Here is a 20,561-nt window from a genome sequence, read left to right on the forward strand (position 1 = left end):
TTAAAAAATTAGGCCTGGATTCAGACTATGTAGATTACATCCTGTCTCTGTTACTAACTAGTTGTGTGACCTTCAGCAAGTAGTTCAAGCTGTAATGGTCTCAGTTTTCTCCTCTGTGTCATGGGGATAACAACCTAAGCATCAAGAAAGGCTGAGAGGTTGATTCTCTTCTTCCCTCCTCTCCTTTTTTCCTTGCAAATATTTGAGCACATTCAATGTACCAGGCATTCTTCCACATACACGGGTTTAGAAACAAATAAATTTCTTTCCTCATGAGGCTTATATTTTCATGGGAGAGACAAATAATAAACATGTAAAAAAAAACAATATAATAGCAAGAAAAATAGAGCAGGGTAGAGGGCTAGAAAGGAGAATGGGAGCTATTTCAGATGGGATGGTCAGGGAAACCTCTCTGACATGGGGAATACACCAGACAGAAGAATCATGTGAAGGATCAAGTCAAGAAAATTTAGGAGATGATACATGTGTCAGTACAGGGTAAGAGAGCACTAAAAGCACTTAATAAATGACAGACGTCAAAAATGACACACTTAGTGTTGATTTAGTAGTAGAAGTAGTAAAGATGTGGAAGTTGGCTAAAAAGTTTGTATATAACATTCTCAATTTTTGGCCATACGGTTTAAGCCTGGCAACCTTTTTTGAGTTCAGTCACATAGTAACTAGCTTCCTTTGGGGCATCATCTGCAGTGTGGCAGGACTGTGGGAATGACTGGAAGAGGGGACAGGCCTATGAACATCTTCGGAAAGGCACAAAAGGTCCAGCTGAGTTTTATCACCCCCCCAAGACACTGGACTCCACCCTGGCTCACTGAGGCTGCAGGTTGGGTGGGGAAGCGGTGTTTCTGGCCTCCCAGCCTCCAGTGACTCAAGAGAAGGGAGGTCCTGCCACTTCCTAATGGGTGTCTAGGAACGCAAACTCCCCAAAATAGTAGCTGTGTGGTTTATCACGTTATACAGCAAACGTGTTTTAGCTCCGTGTCTGTAAATCTACAGACACGTTGTTTTGATCATCAATATCTGGAATGACCTTGTGAGGAAGGTCACAAAGGCTAATTTTTCATTTTAATGGTTGTTGAAAAGGCCAGAGGAGCTGTTCTGGTGGAAGAAGTAGTAATTACCGCAGTAACAGAAGCTTACATTTATAGCACCCTGCGCAAAGCACTTCAGATGGATTACCTCATTTAACCATCATAACTATGAGAGACAGTACTGTTATTCTCATTGTACAGTTGAGAAACTAAGGCTAAATATCTTGATCAAGGTCACATAACTAGTTGGTGGTAGAAATGGGATGCAGTTCCTGAACTGTGATCTAGTCATTATTTCCTAGTCAAATAAATTCTTTATCCACACCTGACAAATAACAGATTATTTTTTTTCCTCCTTCTCATCCATTTACTAGAAATAATAAATGTTCTTGGTATTGTTCTTATTCTGCATTTTAATGCTTACTCATTCAATACAATGTGGCTTTTTTTTTTTGTACAGAAGATGCCATATATATTATCTTGGTGTTCTGGCATTATCTTGAGCTAGATTACAAACAATATTTTCAGAAGCTTACACATTTGAAAAAGTTTTTAAAGCATTATAAATGTCATATTCTGAAATTATAAATGTCATATCCTGAAAACTTTTATTAATGAATTAAAAAGTAAGTTTTTAGAAAAGCTGGATATTCTTTTATTTAAGCCTGAAAACAACCTGAGCAGTAAATTGCCATTTTCGAGCTGTTCTTTATTTATTGTGTAGCAATTGTTGTTGCAAAGAACTAGAATGGTTCCTGTAAATTTGGCTAAACCAGGAACTGCTAGGCAATCTACGACACAGACTATTGTCTTAGGCTTGTTTCAAGTGTAACAAACATGGGTAGGCAAATCTACTTTAATGGAGTGGTAAGAAAATAACTCCAACAAAGCTAAAGCTACTGGAAGCTTTCTTATTTTAACAGGACCGAGAAAGGAATATAATTCGAAGTATACCAGATTAATAGGGCAGAATACAGACTCTGAAGTCACTGTTTGCTGTCCATTTTAATTCTAGAATTCTTATTGACTCTAATTAAAATTCTGTAGATGGGAGAGCTGCATGTTTCTAAGGAGCCGGCCGTGAATGCTGTCTGCCAGCCATCCCCGAACACCCCATAACCACACACAACTTGCCTGTCAGGAGAGCTAACGCAGACATCACGGGGCACACCACATTTGTCACTGTGGCTAATATCAGAGATACGCAGCTCTTTTTTCTTAGCACACAAAAGCAAGATATGTAATTCAATGCTCAATTTACCCTTGTCTCGCAGGAGATTTTTCCCCGCTAATTGATAGAAATTAAGCCATTAATCAAGCCACTAGCCATCATTCAAACCAGAGAAGATGAATACAAACTTTCATCATAACCACCTTCCCCATTTTAGTGTTCATTAGCATTAATTTTTAATGCAATTATGCTATTCTTTTACGCTGAGCTCATAAATTACTGCTCTTTTGTTGCTGGCTGGCCTTGTAAAATCCAAACTAATGCTTTGTGCTCTGATCTTAAAGGCAATTACTAGGTTCTTCTTTTATATCTTTGCATCCCCAATAACCTTTATATATAACGAATACCCGTGCCTATGCCTGTTTGTTTTTATAATGTCTCTATATAAATCTTGGTGAACATATAAATGTAGTCAAATGTATCTATAATAAACATATATGTATATACACACACCACAATCATTATAAAATATAGGTGTTAATATACAAATAAGATGTCACAAATTCATATTATAATTCAGGTTTAAATATAATGATATTGTTATGGCATCTCATGATTAAAATGTACTGCATCATTGTACTAAAGTTATAACTTTGATAACAAATTAGAGAAAGAAAATAGGAATATTAATAATGGTTGGCTATTATACACATATGTAAGAGTCCAACAACTACTAGAAATAGAAAGAATAACTATGGCATATCAAAATTATTTAGTTCTTTTTAAAAAATTTTTTAATGTTTATTTATTTCTGAGAGAGACACAAAAAACATGCAGGGGAGGGGCAGAGAGTGAGGGAGACACAGGATCCAAAGTAGGCTCCAGGCTCTGAGCTGTCAGCACAGAGCCTGATGTGGGGCTTGAATCCACGGACTGTGAGATCATGACCTGAGCCGAAGTCAGACGTTTAACTGACTGAGCCACCGAGGCGCCCCCAAAACCCTTAGCTTCTTACCTAGGGTTAATGTTTTATGTTTAAATCCTTATTTTAAAAAATTGTGTGGAAACCTGAAAAGTAATAAGATGATAGTGAAGAGTACTAGAAGATCAAAAGAACCATTTATCCAAAAGTGTGTTTACAAGTACAGATAAGAACAGCACAGTCTTATACTGTGCAGAAGCAGCAGTTTACATGCAGAGCCTGTAGTAAAAAGACAGATTTTCCAGAAATAAATACTGAACCCAAAGGCAGCAATCCATTCCTTCCTCCACCCCAGAGAAAGTCAGAAGATGTACTCTCCTTACAGTCCCCAACAAACATTGGCTATGCTCATGCCTAGGTGCAGAGGAGGTAAAACAAACAAACAAACAAACAAACAAACAAAACACCCTGCAACTCTCTTCTTCCATCAACCCAGTAATGCCTTTGCCTTTGTTTGTAAGTTGTTATATTCAGGCCACCAACTAGCTAGTGAAAGGGTATCTATGTGGCATTAAGATATGAAATAAAACTGGGGGGAAAAACTTATTGGGAAAATGTCAGCAACACTGGTGTTAGGGCCAGCCCCGTCACCTCTGGCAGTCGCACAGCTGCTACCTACCCCTAACACCTCGACACTGGGGTAGGGAGTACAGAGTATTTTCAGAAATCTTCTACCAAAAAAAAAAAAAAAGTTTTGAGTCATTAACATGAGAGATCTTCTGTTTCGTCTCATGGCTAGTTCTCTTTCGGATTTCATCTTTAACAGAAAGTGATACATGGATTAGAAGCAGTGAGGCTTAAGTCGGCAAGGACTCTGATTCTCTCCTGGTGGAGAGACTTGTTATGCCATAAGCGGACAGCCTAGAACTCAAGTCTTTTGTGATGCATTCCTTTATGATGTCAGAAGCAAATGGGTACCCAACATATTTGTATTTGGACATTAAAGTTGTCAGCATAAAGTTGTCAGTATTTCAGTTCAAATGTGTGAATTCTTAAGACCTCTTCTTATATGTATTTTGTGTTAGGCTTCATAAATTTACAGAGAAAATAGTCCATGGCGTCACATGTCTTAATTTCCTTAAAATACTGGTAAAAATGCTGGGGTTCAGAAACAGAAATTAAGATTAATTTAGCCAACATGTATTTAGTGCTTATATTTGTCAGGTGGTGGAGACTTCTAGTTGAAATGACATATTTTTTGCCCTCTCACAGTCCACGGGCAAAATGGAAATCACTTTTGTTTAGAATTCTTATTTACAAGTAATTATGAGCTACTGTGGGTAGGCACAGGGATTTGTTTTGTTTACAAAATGCATCTTTTATTTCATTTGATTCTCAAACAGACATAATTTTTGGTAATAAAGAATATCCCCATTTTTCAAATACAGTATTTGATATTCTGAAAGGTTAAGAAGTCCCAAAAGAGGCAGAGTTGGAATATGAGCCAAGTCTTTGCACTTTAAATTCTGTATGGTTCTCATTGTCACAGGTGTCTCCTTAGTTTTCGAATCTGATAACCTTACGTCATGAATAGTTATGATTGTTTAAGCTTATTTTATATGCTTATCAAATTTATATACATTTTGATCTTTTAAACAGAGATGGGGTAGGGAAGATGGTAGAAGACATTAATTTCTTTTTATTAAAAGCAGAGTATTTTGCTATATTAATGAAGTGCAGCATATAAAACTATAACATTTAAAGAGACCCACTATAGGTTAGTCTGTATTTTCTAGAATTTCATACACATGATACACTGTTTTATGTCTAATGTCTTTCACTCAACATGTTTTTTATAATAGCTCCTTATTGTTGGGTAGATTTGTTGTTCCTTTTATTACTGGTAGAATTCTGTTACATGAATATCCACAACTTTATTTTATCCATTCACCTGCTGATAGACACTTTGGTTGTTTCTACTTTCTGGCTTAAAAAAATTTTTTTTAATGTTTATTTTTGAGAGAGAGAGAGAGTAAGCAGGGGAGGGGCAGAGAGAGAGGGACACACAAAATCTGAAGAGGCTCCAGGCTCTGAGCTGTCAGCACAGAGCCCGATATAGGCCTGGAACTCATGAACCACACAATCGTGACCTGTGCTGAAGTCAGACGTGTAACCAAGTGAGCCACCCAGGTGCCTGCAGTTTCTGGCTTTTGAGAATAAAGTTGTTATAACATTTATGTAAAGTCTTTGTGTATTTTCCCTTCTCTTGGGTACATATCTAACATTGTAATGGTTGGATTATATGGTAAGTCTGTATTTCTCTGATGACTAATGATAATGAACATTTTTAATGCTATTGGCCATTTTTAAAGCTCTATTGACCATTCATTTCTTTCTTAAATTGTGTCTCAAATCTTTTATTCATTATTTAATTGAGTTGTCTGTATCCTTCTTACAGAGTTACAAGAATTAAAAAAATTTTTTAAAAATGTTTTTTAACAGTTTAGCATAAAGAGAGAGAGAGACACTGTGAGTGGGGCAGGGGCAGAGAGAGAGGGAGACACAGAATCCAAAGTAGGCTCCAGGCTCTGAGCTGTCAGTGCAGAGCCTGATGTGGGGTTCAAACTCACAAACTGTGAGATCATGACCTGAACTGAAATCAAGAGTCGGACATTTAGCTGGCTGAGCCACCCAGGTGCCCCTAAAATTGATTCTTAGTAGAAACTCTGCTCCTAACACTTTATGTTGAATTTTAGCATTAGGATGCAAAGTCTAATATATAATGAAATTCAATTTCAGGAATAAGTTGAAATACAAATGATTAATAAGATTAGACACTCTCCAGGTGCAGCACTTAAAATAAAAAAAATTACCAATTAAATCAATTTTAAAAATGGTTTTTGTGGGAGCACTTGGGTGGCTCAATCAGTTAAGTGTCCAACTCTTGATTTCAGCTCAGGTTATAATCTCACAGTTTGAGAGACTGAGTCCCACATTGGGCTCTGTGCTAAGCATGAAGCCTGCTTGAGATTCTTTCTCTCTCTCTCTCTCTCTCTCTCTCACCCCACTTGCATGCACTCTCTCTCTCTAAAATTAAAAAATTAAAAAAACAAATGAAAGAATTTAGGGGAACTGGTCAAGATGTAAAAATGTTATTTATCACCGATACTGTTACGTTAAATTTTTATTTCTTCTGACTTTAGAGTAAAAAAATTGAGCCACATTCATATTACTTTATAAAGGAGTTGCCACATAATAAGATAATGGTTTAAATCACTAAATGTTGATGGCAGGTTTTTTTTTCTTTTTTTTTAGTTAAAGATGTAGCCTTGAAATTGTATTCAGGCATAACTGATGAAAGAAAAATCAGAAGGGAGAATAAAGGATGACAGACTAATAGAAAAGGCAAGTTTTCAGGACTTACAAAGAACCAAGAACCAAGACGGAATACATATGCTTAAGAATCTGAACTATTTGGAGAAATTCTATCTGTTCAGGGAAAAGAACTGGACATCTAGATCCAAATCAAATGAATGAATAATCTCTTTCTCCTCAAAGTATCATTTAAGAAGCAATATATATGATGTATATATATATGTGTGTATATAAATATATATGATGTATATATATATATATACATCTTAAACTGAATTCTGATGTCTGCTATTATAATCTTCTTTCTGTTTGGCCCATCATTTTGTCAATACTTTGTTCTCATTACAGTCTTTCCCTTCAAATAAATGCAAATAAGATTCTTGGCTTTTAATCAAGAAAAGCCCAAATGCCACATTATGTATATTATTAAAGTATAGGTAATAATAAATCTATATTACTAAAGTAAAGTCTCTATGTTTCTGTATATTCCAATACAGTTGGTCAAAGTGCATACAAAGAAATACATATGATTCTTATTTGGTTTAATTTATTGCTAACTCTGGGCAGGCTTATTATCGTCTTCACAATGTTTTGATAATTATATGATAGGAAGTCAGAGCTATGAATTATATGCATAGCTGTGTATCTTTTTCAATTAAAATATTCTAGTGAGATAGCCTAATGATTTGGTGTTTTTAATTTTAAGAAAAATATTTACATTGAAAATCTCACATCAATAATGATCAAAACCTTTATAAAAATGGAGAAAAGTTTCCACATTTTAACAGGTTTCTGGTACATTATTATTTCGATAAAACAAATCATACCTAATTCCCACATTTGCCACATTGAGACATAAATACAGCCATTCAGATACGATGAAAAGCAGAGGATAAACAAAGAAATAGAAGAATCAACGAATGGGAAATGTGATATATATTTTACCCATTCCTCTGTGACTTTGACAGAAATCAGCTATAGGAACAAAGTAATATTAATGTTAACCATTCAGGGGTACCTGGGTGGCTCAGTACTCTTGATCTCAGCTCAGGTCGTGATCTCACGGTTCGTGGGCCTGAGCCCCCTAAGCACATCTGTGCTGATGTGCTGATGGTGTGGAGCCTGCTTGGGATTCCCTCCCTCCCTCCCTCCCTCTCTCTCTCTCCCCCTCCCCTGCTCATGGTCTCTCTCTCTCTCTCAAAATAAATAAATAACCTTAAAAATATTAACCATTCATTTGCTTTTATAGTGTTTTTTCATGATAAGCGCAATGTTTTAAGTTATAAAGTTGCAACATAATAGGCAAGTCCAGCTCTATTTATAGGTGAAGTAAGTGACTATTCAAATTACCACACCAAGTTCTAGCTTCACAACTATTTTATCTTCATCAAGCCTTCCCATTACATTTCTATCTTCTCTTCCAAATTAAGATTTCTACTCAAGTACAAATATGATCTCTGGATGGAAGAAACACTTTAGGAGAGATGAGTTTATTGTTCGATAGAACAGTGCCCTGCAGAACTCATAAATTTGGAGAAAAGAAAAATCCAGGAGATGAGGAGATGATGGGAAGATCATGATTGTTTGGGAGCTAAACCTTGGGAATAAGGTAAGACAGGGGGTCCCTGAAGATGTGTGCAAAGATGGCAGAACAAGAAAGGAAAGTGAGATGGTGACAGAACATGTACAGTAGCTCTGAGCTTCACATGCAGATCTTCCAATTTCAGCCCAGGATGAAAGGACAGTGGCTCTAGGACAGATCTCTAACCACAGGAATATAATTTTTGAGTTATCTAGTCTTTATACATTTTAATTCTTATGGATCCATACCAACTACCAATGTGTGATGGGTGTTCTAAATAAAGATCTCTGATTTTGGGAAAGGAGAGATGGCAGTATTAGTGGCAATCGTTCTGTAGTATCTCAAGATCTGGGAACAGGGGCGCCTGGGGGGCTCAGTCGGCTGAGCGTCCGGCTTCCGCTCAGGTCATGATCTCGCGGTTCGTGGGTTCGAGCCCCGCATCAGGCTCTGTGCTGACAGCTAGCTCAGAGCCTGGAGCCTGCTTCAGATTCTGTGTCTCCCTCTCTCTCTGACCCTCCCCTGCTCATGCTGTCTCTCTCTCTCTCAAAAATAAAACAAACAAACAAAAAAAGATATGGGAAGAAAAATCTATAGTGGGTCCATACAAGTGTGGAAATTTATAAACCTCTAAAGATATATTTACCAGCTTGTAGCATCTCTAACTGGAATAGCCAGGGCATATTATTTATGTTGGATATAAGTAAATTTTAGGTAAAAAACTTAAGAATAAATTAAAACTCATGAACAATAAGATTCAGTAAAAATATAAACTTTATATATACACACATACATATACATGCATAAGCACATCCAGGCCTACTTAAACTCATTTGATAGTCACAAAACTGATATTGTATTAGAACTAATAACAATATTAGAACTTAAAATAAACCTTCAAAAATGAAACTACTACAAATCTACAATTAATTTAAAACATTTCAAGTAGAGTTTTTACAGGCTGACTCAGGGCTTGATCCTGGCATCCAGATGGATGTAGGAGGTCAATAATCCAGAAACAATGAGACAATTAGTCAGACAGTAAAACAAGTCCCTGGAAGCAATTACTGTTCAACATGTCAGAATGCCATTTGACCAAAATAGTCAGAATTTGGATTGAGAAGTTTCCGTGTCTCTCTGCTATCCCCTTTCTAAAACTCTTTTTTTTAGGTAAACACACTATAAAGCCAGTTACTACTTCAAACAATAATTATTCACTGCTAAAAGTCTTTGTTCAAAAATGACGACTCAAGAAAGGTCCCTCTACATAAGCCAAGTTTACACATTCCTGCATTCTTTATGCCTATCCAGTCAGACACTGCAAAGCTGAAAGCTCTAAGAACATCTCAGAACATCTGGTCCAAAAGATTATTAATCATTCTTCATTTTTCTACAAAACAGCAATGGGCCAAACATGTGTGAATCAAGGAAACAAATATTATGTTTGAAAGTCTAACAAATACAGTGTTTGAATCACACTAAGCAATTACAAGGAATCTAGTAGGTATCTGTTGAATGGTTTGCTAAACACAGGCCACTGTTGCTAAAGAATGTGGTATTTCTATACTGGGGAAGGAAGCTCCTTAAAGATTCTTTCTTCTTTCTTTTAAAATGTTGGGAAAATGTCAGATACTTGGTTATTGCTCTCAAGAATTTCTAGGCAGTACTTAGAAGCTACTTTTCATTGTCCTTGAAAATACTAAATGAAAGGACATGTCCTTGAAACTCCTTCATAGGAGCAGGATTATATTTCCATTTCTGCTCCTACCCATCATTCAATAGAAGTGATCACTTCCTCAATCTTGAAACTTTCATTTGGCTTTAATGACATCATACACTCCTCACTGGGCACAATTTGTCATTTTCCTATACTGGCCCCTCTAAATGTTAGGGTGCCCCAATGCTCAGATTGGACCCCTTCCTTTTTTCTATCTTTATTTTTTCTCTAGATGACCCATGGCTATAAATACCATCTTGGTGCTAATGACCTTCAAATCTTTAGGTCTAGTCTTAACATCTTTACTAAACTCCAGACCTTGATTTTTCTCTCTTAGCCCCTAAACTGAAACTATCACTTTTCATTGGCTTCCAATCACATTTAAAATAAAATTCAAACTCCATACTCGTACTTAAAAATCGTACATAATCTGGCTCCTACTAAGTTAGTTCTTCAATCAACTTCTAACCCACACCCGAGCGGCATGTGCCCTTCTCTGTGGTTCTTAAGTATTCTAAACTTGCTTCCTCTGTAGGATATTTATGGAAGCCGATCCTTCCACCTAGAATGCTCTTTTTGTAGCAAGTCCCTTCTTGTTCAGATTTAATTTAAATGTCAGCTGCTCAAGGAGGCCTTTCCAGAACACTCAGTCTAAAGCAGTCACTAGTCACTCTCTAGGACAGCTAGAGAGAATAGAGAAATGAGTTAATTGTGAGATTATTATGGGAATTTAGGCAAGAGATGAGGACTCTCCTGATCAGGTGGGAACTGAGAGTCAAGTTTTAAAGATAATGACTTTGACATGCTTGTATGTTAAAAAAAAAAATCCAAGTCTGGAGTTCAGAAGAGAAAGGCTGGGATAGACATTTGGAAGTAATAAGCATTTACTCTAATGGAAAATGACAAATTCACCTAGGGAGAAGTTATAGAGAGAAAGGAAGTGAATTCCAGTGAATGCCAATACTTGCAGATTGGGTAGGAAGAAGAGAAAGGGCTAGCCAGCACTGGCAGGGAAATCAGTATTACGCCACATAATATGAAAAGGACATGTTTCAAGAAGACTAGTATGGTGAGTTGTATTGAATGAGGTTGTGAGGTTAAATATGATGAGAAAAATTCTACTAGAGTTGGCAAATTAGAGAGTATTGGTGATTTTGAAAAAAGGAAGTTTTAATAAAGTGATGTGGTAAGTCACACTGGGGACAGATGATGGTTAAATAAAAACTCCTCTATTTTCTAGACAGTGGAGGATAAGATTCTTCAAATGAGACTTCTGCTGAACAAATCATATAATATTGGACACAATATTAAAAAATAAAATTAAATGTATAGTTGAGAACACATGAGGCAAGGAATCCACAAAGACCAAAAATGAAGTGAACAGTTTTAGCAGTCCTCTAACTCATTAGGAAACTGAATCATTTGCAAAAAAGTCTTCTATAAATAGTAAGTTCAGAAAATTGTCCAGCAAAATTTTACTAAATTTTCAAGGACAAGATAATTGTCTTCCTAATTCATTTCCTTACTTTCTAACTCATCCATTCTGTTCCTAACTTCCCAACTCAAACTGACTTCCTAACTCACTTTATTAGGATAGCAGAAATCTACTTTCAAAACTAGTCAAGAATAGTACTAAAAGGGAAAATTTATAGAAATAAATCATGAACACAGATGCAAACAGCGTAAAAAAGTAAAAACAACACACACACACACACACACAGTACACAAACATATATACATACACACGTATAACTCATATATAAACAAATGAAATCCAGGAGTGTAAAAAAAAGATAATACATCATAATTATGTTGAATTAATTCTAGGACCACAGGTTTGGTTCAGCATTAGAAGATATGTTACTGTACTTCATAAAACTGTCTGATTAAAGGAAAAAAACTAAACTGAAAAACCAGTCTTTAAAAAAATTCAACATTTATTTGAGAATAGAAACAAACTAGGGAAGAAAGGAAATATCTCTAACCTGAAAAAGTGATCTACTCCGCCTTCCCCAAAACTAAACCTAATTGAATATGGTAAGGGAAATATCATACTTAATGGTACAATGTTAAAAAATAATCTTTATGCCCATAAACAGGGTAATTATGTCAGCTAGCTATCATCATTTCTAATAGATACTGGTAGTCCTAATCAGTACCATAAGATTAAAGAAAGGAAACAAATGAAATAACAATTAGGAAGAAACATAAAGGTGACTATTAATAGATAAAATGACTGTAGAGAAAACCCAAAAGTATCTACAGATAATTAGTAAAGTACAAAACCAATATTTAAGAGTCAGCTGCATTTGTGTATGTCGGGCATGAGCAGAAAGTATAATTAAAAAAAAAAGATACCATTTTAGTAGCATAAAAAAGTACCTAAGCATAAACCCAACAAGCGATATTCTAGTCCATTAGGGAGAATACTGTGAAAGTTTAGAAGACCTAAGCAAGCATGCAGAGTTATATACAGTGTTCAAAGGGAAGAAGATACAGGTCTGGCCCTGGGCTCCAGGGAAGGCGGGAAGGCGGGAAGGCGGGAAGGCTGGAAGGCTGAAGTGTGCAGGCTTCCAGTCAGCATGGTCCGTGTGCAGTCTCTGAGTTTCTAAGTTTCCCATCTTCCAGGTAAAATATGGCTAAAAGGCTATGGAATAAATGGAAAAGGAAAATGCATGCTGAAAAGAGAAAAAAAGAATGTCCCAAAGGAACTCAGCAGACTTAAAAGTATTTTTAAAGTAGATAGTGATGTTTTAATGGAAGATGTTCCAGAGATACCAACTGTGGTGATACCCAAATATTGTCAAGAGAAAACTCAACGCGTGTGCAAGATGAAAAAAATGACATGAAAATGAGACTGATATTAACAGAAACAAAAGTGTCTTCTAGACGAGCATGGACAGTGCCCCATATGGATGAACCAGAGGAAAAGGAAAAGGCTGAAGGCAAAGGGAGAAAAATGGAAGGGGAAAAGCAATGCAAAGGCAGCACAGGCAGCCAAGGGTTTGACCTGGTAGACTCTTAAAAACTGGAAAAATCCTACATGGGAAAGGTCTTTGATTGGAATGTCAACATGGGTTTCAACTTCCACCAAATGAAAACTTTGTTTACAGATTTAATTTGGCCTCTTTCTTCAATTCAAATCCAGCTTAACTCCTACAATTTGTTTTGGGAGCTTGATAAAATATTTTCTTTGATAAATGAAAGCTACACTGATATTTTAATTGGATGCTGTCCAATGTGCAGGGATTCTCAGACATCAAAGTTCTATCAAGTGTCATTGTGGTTGTAATTGTTTGTCTTAGTAAAGATAAAAAAGGATATTATACTTACACATTTGAGGTAATCCAGGTTTAAAGGAAACTTTTACATAATTTAAAATGTAATGTCAGTGGATCTTATAAGACTACTTGTTTGGAGTTTTGATTTTGTTTAATTCAGAATAAGAAATGTTTTGCCTAGATCTTGAAAAAAAGATAAGAAGATACAATACCATAAAGATATCATTTCTGGGGAGCCTGGGTGGCTCAAACGGTTAAGCATCCGACTTCAGCTCAGGTCATAATCTCACAGTTTGTGAGTCTGAGCCCTGCATCGGGTTCTGTGCTGACAGTTCAGAGCCTGGAGCCTGCTTCAGATTCTGTGTGTGTGTGTGTGTGTCTCTCTCTCTGCTCCTCTGCTGCTCTCTCTCTCTCTCTCTCTCAAAAATAAACATAAAAAAGATATAATTTCTTACCAAATCTATAGATGCAACATAATTTCAATAAAATTCCCAGCATATCAAATGATTAGTCTATTCATATACCAATTTAGTTAATTAAAAAAAAATTCATTCTCAAATGTATATGGAAAAGCAAAGATTAAAAATAACCAAAATGCTCATATAGAGAAAAATGAGGTGGGTAACTTGTCTAACCAGATATCAAGAATTATTATACAGTTAGTAATTGATGCACACTATTAGTGTAGGGATAATTAAGTTGACCAAGTAGGACATATGGCAGGACAGAGAGGCAGGAAATATTCTACACATATTGAGAAGCCTGGTTGATGAAGGAGCTGGCATTATAGTTCAGTAGGGAAAAAAGAGGAAGTATTAAATAAATGATGTTGGAATAAACAGTTATCAAAAAAAATTAGACCCCTACAGTGCACCAGTGATAGAAAAATCAATTTCTGGTGGATTAAAGATCTGTAAAAGATAAAATTTTTAGAAGACAAGTAGGAGAATATGCTTATGACCTTGAGTTAGGGAATAATTTATAAAACAGGACTCAAAAAGTATAAAACACAAAAGGATTGATAAATTCAAATACATAAAAAATTAAGATCTGCTGAGAAACTATCTATAACAACACATTAGATGGCAAAAAAATTGAAAATGCTAAAACCAGTAGAAAAATACATTAAAAACTTGAATAGGCATGTCACAGAAGAAATGACCAATGTATACATTAGAAGAAACTCAACTTCATTAATCATCTTGGAAATGCCCATTCAAACTGAGATTGGTTACCATTTTACACTCCCTACATTGTGGCAATAAGAGCACACACTGGCAACTACGTAGAAGTGTGTAAATACCAAGTACAGCAAGGATGCAGACCAACCAGAAGTGCCATATGATACTTTTGTGAGTCAAGACTTGCCATAGCCACTTTGGAAACAACTGGGCACAATGTGGTAGAACCGAAGATGTGTCAACAATCTTCTACTAGACACAGAGGCCTTAGGAGAAAACTCTCATATACGTGCAAAAGAAGAGAAAAACTACAAGGTATATATCAGCAATTTTTCTGACTGCAAAAAATCTGAAACAATCCAAATGTCTGTCAATAGGAGAATGAATAAATTTGGGTATATTCAGAAAATAGAATAGATTTTAACAGTTAATATGAATAAACCACAACTATAAGAATTATGATAGAGGTATACCATAATGTTGGACAGAAAAAGAAAGTAAGTCATAAAAAAAATCACACACTATTTTTTTCATTTATAAAAAGTTAAAAAACTATCTAAACCTAAATGTACTATTATTGGGAATATACACAAATACGGTGAAACAGACAGAGCAGCAAGAGAATAACAGGCACAAAACTCGGGATTCATAGATAAGACTGGAGAACACTGCAAGGCGGAGTTTCACTGTTCTGATTCTCAAGTTGGGAGACACATGCAGATGTCTGTATTACTGCTATTTTTATATTTCTTTTTTTAATTGTTTAAAATCTATATGAGAGAGAGAGAGAGAGAGAGAGAGAGAGAGAGAGAGAGAGAGAGAACAGAGAGAGAGGAGGAGACACAGAATCCGAAGCAGGCTCAAGGCTCTGAGCTATCAACACAGAGCCCGACACCGGGCTCGAATTCACAAACCATGAGATCATGACCTGAACTGAAGTTGGGCGCTTAACTGACTGAACCATCCAGGCGCCCCTATACCTTTCATATACATACAACGTTTTTGAATGTTATTTCATACTTAATAAAAATAGTTAAAAAGTGAATGAGATCAACAAATGGTACTGGAGCAACTAGATATCCACCCGCAGAAGAATGAAGTTGAACTCTCCTCATACCACAAAAATAATCTTGAAATAGACCAAAGAACTGCATGTAAGAGCTAAAACTATAAATCTTAGAAGAAAATATAGTAAGCCTTTGAGATTTTGGGGTAGGCAAAGTCTTGTAAGATGTGATACCAAAAGCACAAGTGACATGAGATAAAGTAGATAAATTGTACTTTATCAAAATGAAAACCTTTGGTGCTTCAAAAAATGCCATCAAGAAAGTGACATGACAATTAATATAATAAAAATATCTATGAATTATATATCTATTCATATTACCTATCCAGAAAATATAAAAAAAGAACTCCTATACCAAATAATAAAAAGACAAATAACACAATTAAAAGGTGAGCAAAGGATCTGAAGAAACATGGTTTCCAAAGAGGATATACAAATGCTCAGTATCATCGGCCATCAGGGCAACGAAGACAAAAATCCGAGGTATCACTTCACACTCGCTAAGACTGAGATAATCACAAGGACAGACAATAATATGTGTTGGTGAGGATGTGGAGACCTATAACCCTCATACACTGCTGGTGGGAATATAAGATGGTGGAGTCACTTAAAATTTTTTTTAAAATTCCAGTATAGTTAACAGAGTGTTGTATTAGTTTCAGGTGTACAATACAGTGATTTGACAATTCCATACGTTAATCACTGCTCATCAAGAGAAGCGGACCTTAATCCTCATCACCTATTTTCACTAATCCCCCTGGGTAACCATCTTTTTGTTCTCTATACTTAAAAGTCCTGGTTTGTTTCTCTCTTTTTATCTCCCTTTGTTCATCAGCTTGTTTCTTAAATTCCACATATGAGCGAAATCATATGGTATTTGCTTTTCTTTGGCTTATTTTGCTCAGCATTACAATCTTCAGATCCATCTAAAACAGTGCAACCACTTTGGAAAAGAGTCTGGCAGTTCATATTGGGGTAAGTATAGAGTTACCATATGACCCAGCAATTCTACTCCTAAGTAGATACCCAGGAGAAATGAAAATATATCCATCCACACATAAACTTAGAAATAAATGTCCCTGGTAGCCTTACTCATAATTAAGCAAAAACGTACACAATCCAATGTCCATCAAATGATAAATGGATAAATGCAATGTAGTAGGTACACTCAGTGGAATGTTATTCAGCCATAAAGAGGAATGAAGAACTGATACGTGCTACAACATGGATGAACCTTGAAAATGTTACGCTAAGTGAAAGAATCCAGTCACAAAACCCCATATATTGACTTCATTTATATGAAACATCCCGAATAGGTAGATTACACAGGAAGGAAGTACAGTAGTGGTTGCCTATGACTTGGGAATGGGAATGGGATGAGGAGTGACTGCTAATGGGTAGAGGGTTCCTTTTTGAGGTGATGAAAATGGTCTAAAATTGACTGTGAAATGGTTACACGGTCTTTAAATATAGGTACTGAATTGTATCCTTTAAATGAATTAGTTCCATGGTATCTGAATTATTTCAATAAAACTGGTAAATTTTTAAAAAGTAAATGAGAGTTAAAGTAGTAGAAACCATAAGTGTGGAAGGAATCTGGCTATGAAACAGGATGATGACTGAGGGTTTAGGGAGGTTACTTCAAATGAGAGACCATAGAGCCTGCTCCTTTCCTGTTGATACAGAGGCCTCAGAATAGCATTTGAAGAAAGAAATAGTATCCAAAAGGATCAGCACAAACTCCTGTTGGCTTACAGATGTGCAGGTGGCAAGATGAGGAAGTTCCTGGACTATGAGGTAGGTCATCATCAGCTGAACACCCGCAGAGAGAAGAGGGTGTGGTAGTTTTGAATAGAAAGATGCGCCGTATTTGACTTGGAGCCGTGAGACTGCTGGAGAAACGCCGTCGGATGGAGGTGAGGCACGGCATGTCTAAGTGGGTGAGTCTGTGACGACGAGAAAACTACTTCGTTGGGAAGCGGCTGGTAAATGGCAGAGCGAGGATTTGTCCTCACGCCTCTCTGACGTTTGGACCATGCCTACTGCCTATAATATGCTGCTGGGGCAGAGTGTCAGTGGTCTGTTAAATAATCCACTTTCAGTCTTAGAACGTGGAATGATCAGAATCATTTTCCCACAAGTACTTAAGAAGTACTTATTAAAGAAAATTCTTTGGTTGTATCAAAGACATTATCCAAAATGAACATTTTATGGAAATAGTTCTCTTGTTTTTAGGATAGTAGACTGGTGTCAGATTACTATTTTCCAACTTCAGTCTTGCAAAAATGTAGTCTTCTTAATCTATTGTGAAAATTGAGTGTGGTGTACCGCAGTGAGGTGGTAGTGCCCATGGTGAGAATAGGGTGACCAAGTGAACCTGCGGTGAATGTTACCTCACACGTGATGCCTGTGTCTAGAAAAAGTTACAGTGAAAAATCAGGGAGAACACTGTCACCATAGTTACTTACTACAAGAAGCCTTCCCAGACTGTTTCAGTAATAATACCTTCTATGCTACAAGGACTCTAGGAAAATAGACTAACCCAACCTTTGCTAAAAGCATCTGCAGGCACTGACAGCAATTAAAGATGACCCCTACCAGCTTCTTCCCAGCCTGTGGTATATAGTCAATGAGGAAAGATTGATCTTTTTTCAGTTAAATGTCACTGACCCATAGTGGGGGGGAAAAAAGATAAACATTGTAAGTGAGCAAACCATATATGTGTACAGATATGGAAAAGTGAACATATCTGGAGAGAAATGTAAAATATTCCATCCACTTATATGTATTTTAAAAGAAGAGAGAAACAACATGACATTTAAGTATAACAAATATAACACAGACTTTAGATATATGTATATATTGTGGCCAGTTGAGAAAGAAAATGAGAGTTAGGGGAGAAATAGATAAAAAGACAGAGTGGTAAGGTGAACGTGCCATAAAGGGATTCACAAAAGGCATGAAAATGCAGGAAGGAGAAATAAAAAGAAAAGGATGAGAAAAAAAGAAAAACTAACAGGATGGGGAGAGATAGGAAAGATCTTTGGCTCTGTGCCCAGGGTGTCAGCGAGTCCCCACGGGACAGGAGTGTCAGGGGACCCACACTCCCCCCCACCCCTTCTCACCCCTAGTCCCGCACTCTCCTCTGTTGAGTAAGGTTGGGTAGGCTGGTTATCACAGCCTGGAGGTTGGCTAAAGCTCTCAGAAACAAACAGCCAACAGTATTTGGAGCAAAGAATATTTAAAACAGAAGAAACCAAACAAAACAAATAAAATAAAAAAATAGGAAACAAACCAACATAAAAATCCTAATGACCCAGATTAAGAACTGATTAAAATAATTCTTATAAAAAGGTTTTGCTTAAAATTTGGAAACTAGCATTTTTGAAATCTTTGCCTGCTCTCTTTTCTTTCTGAATAGGGAACAATCCTAATCTTGCTACAAAGCAAGAGCAGTCATATTTTATTTCATATGCAAGAAAAGCCTAAATTTACTTTTATCAAGCAACATTACTCTTCTGTGAACTTTCAAGTTCTGCTACTAGGACTTTATTTAGATGCTTTATTTAGGACACTTTACTATTACCTGTAAACATCTGTTCTATAGGTAAATCTCTAGCCCTAACAAATTTCTGGAGGGTTTTTCTTTGTTAAGGAAGGCTTTGTAAATCTGCATGATAAAACCCCTTTCTTACCTGAGTCACTTGGTTTCAGCCATACTAAACTTCATTCAGTTCTCAATTACTTGAGAAGCCCGGTTCTCTTATCTCTAGGTTTTACAAATTTGGTGCTCTCTACCTTTCCCACTTTCATCTAGATAACTCTTAATTCGTTCCTTGTTCCTTAACACATAACCCTTAACCTCTTAGAATTTACCTTCTCCAGGAATCTTCTCTTGACCTGTAAGTGTGACTAGGAACCCTTCTATGAACGTCTATAGCACACAACACTTTTCCAGTTCTTACCTCAGGCTGGAATGTCTATCATCTAGTCTTCACAAAGTAAATTATACTTCTGCAAAATTCAGCTCAAATGCCACCCCCATGAAGCCTTCCCAAATTCTTACTGATTAGAGTTCATTGTTTCTTGAACCCCCAGCATGGCATTTATTTTATTCTCCCTGTACTATAGTTTTAAACATTCTTCCCCCCGCCCCCCGCCCCAGCTGATGTACTACAAAAAAGCCCAGATACACGTACTCCTGTAGTAACTGGAACATAGGAGGAATTCAGTAAGTATAAGCTCACTGAATGAAAGGACTAGTTGGAACTGATCTTAGGGTAGAAGCTGATCTGAGAGCTAGAGCACTACTTACACCAAGAGAAGGCTAATCTAGGCGTGATAACTCCTAGATGGTAGGTGCTTTCAAGTCGTTGAAAAGACCACGAATTATAAGCAACATGAATCCCGTAAGACGAAAGACTACTTCATAAAAAAAGTGCTGCTGTAGCTACATAAAGTCATAAATAAAACAGTATTATAAAAAATTTCTGGCAGTGATCTGGTAATAGATTTTGACTGAATTGATTACTCACTGACAGTACTCAACATAGTCCTGAAAATGCATCAACTATGTAATGAACAGCTATTAAGTTTATTGATTTTCTGATTTCCATTGATAGCTAACAGGCCAAAGCTACACATCAATATTTGTGTTAGTAATACCCATGAGCTAACAGTTTTGACAAATGAAAACCTCAAAAGTCTAAACAGCACAAATTAATGGAAATTTGAAGGCCTAACCTCAGAATTTAAATGAAATACATAGCAACCGAATCTAATAAACGTAATAATTCAGTGAAGTCAGTGTTGATCACTGTCTTCCTCTAACAAACTCCAAATGGTTCCTTTATTCTAATGATGGGATCATTTCTTAATAGATAGGCTCTTTATTTCCTTCCACAATCAAGATTTTGAAGTTATATACCCTCAGTTCACACTTGCATAAACTTTACAAAGTGTTCTCACATAGCTAGTCCTTACAAAATTCCTGTGAGACAGGCATTGTTTTCTTCATGTGCACACAAAGAACTAAAGTTTAGTGTCATTAAGTGATGTGGCCAAGGTCACTCAAACAGCAAGCAGAAAGGCCAGTACGTGAATGCAGACCTTTCAATTAAAAAATAATATAAAGTAGTCCTTTCATTCTTAACACAACTTTTTTTTTTTTTTTTTTTACTGCATGTTACCTTACATTTGTTGACTATTTTGTACTTTGCT

At 36.3% G+C, this 20,561-nt stretch overlaps 1 protein-coding gene and 1 pseudogene across 1 annotated transcript in view; one reads left to right on the top strand and one right to left on the bottom strand.

Annotated features, from left to right (window-relative positions):
- The window catches only part of RSRC1 (arginine and serine rich coiled-coil 1), a 395,751-nt gene that overhangs the window by 19,111 nt on the left and 356,079 nt on the right, over positions 1-20,561 (bottom strand). The window lies entirely within an intron of this gene.
- LOC115292080 lies at positions 12,449-12,830 on the top strand (annotated as a pseudogene).

The sequence above is a fragment of the Suricata suricatta genome, chromosome 5 (assembly GCF_006229205.1).
Source record: "Suricata suricatta isolate VVHF042 chromosome 5, meerkat_22Aug2017_6uvM2_HiC, whole genome shotgun sequence".
Taxonomy (NCBI): Eukaryota; Metazoa; Chordata; class Mammalia; order Carnivora; family Herpestidae; genus Suricata; species Suricata suricatta.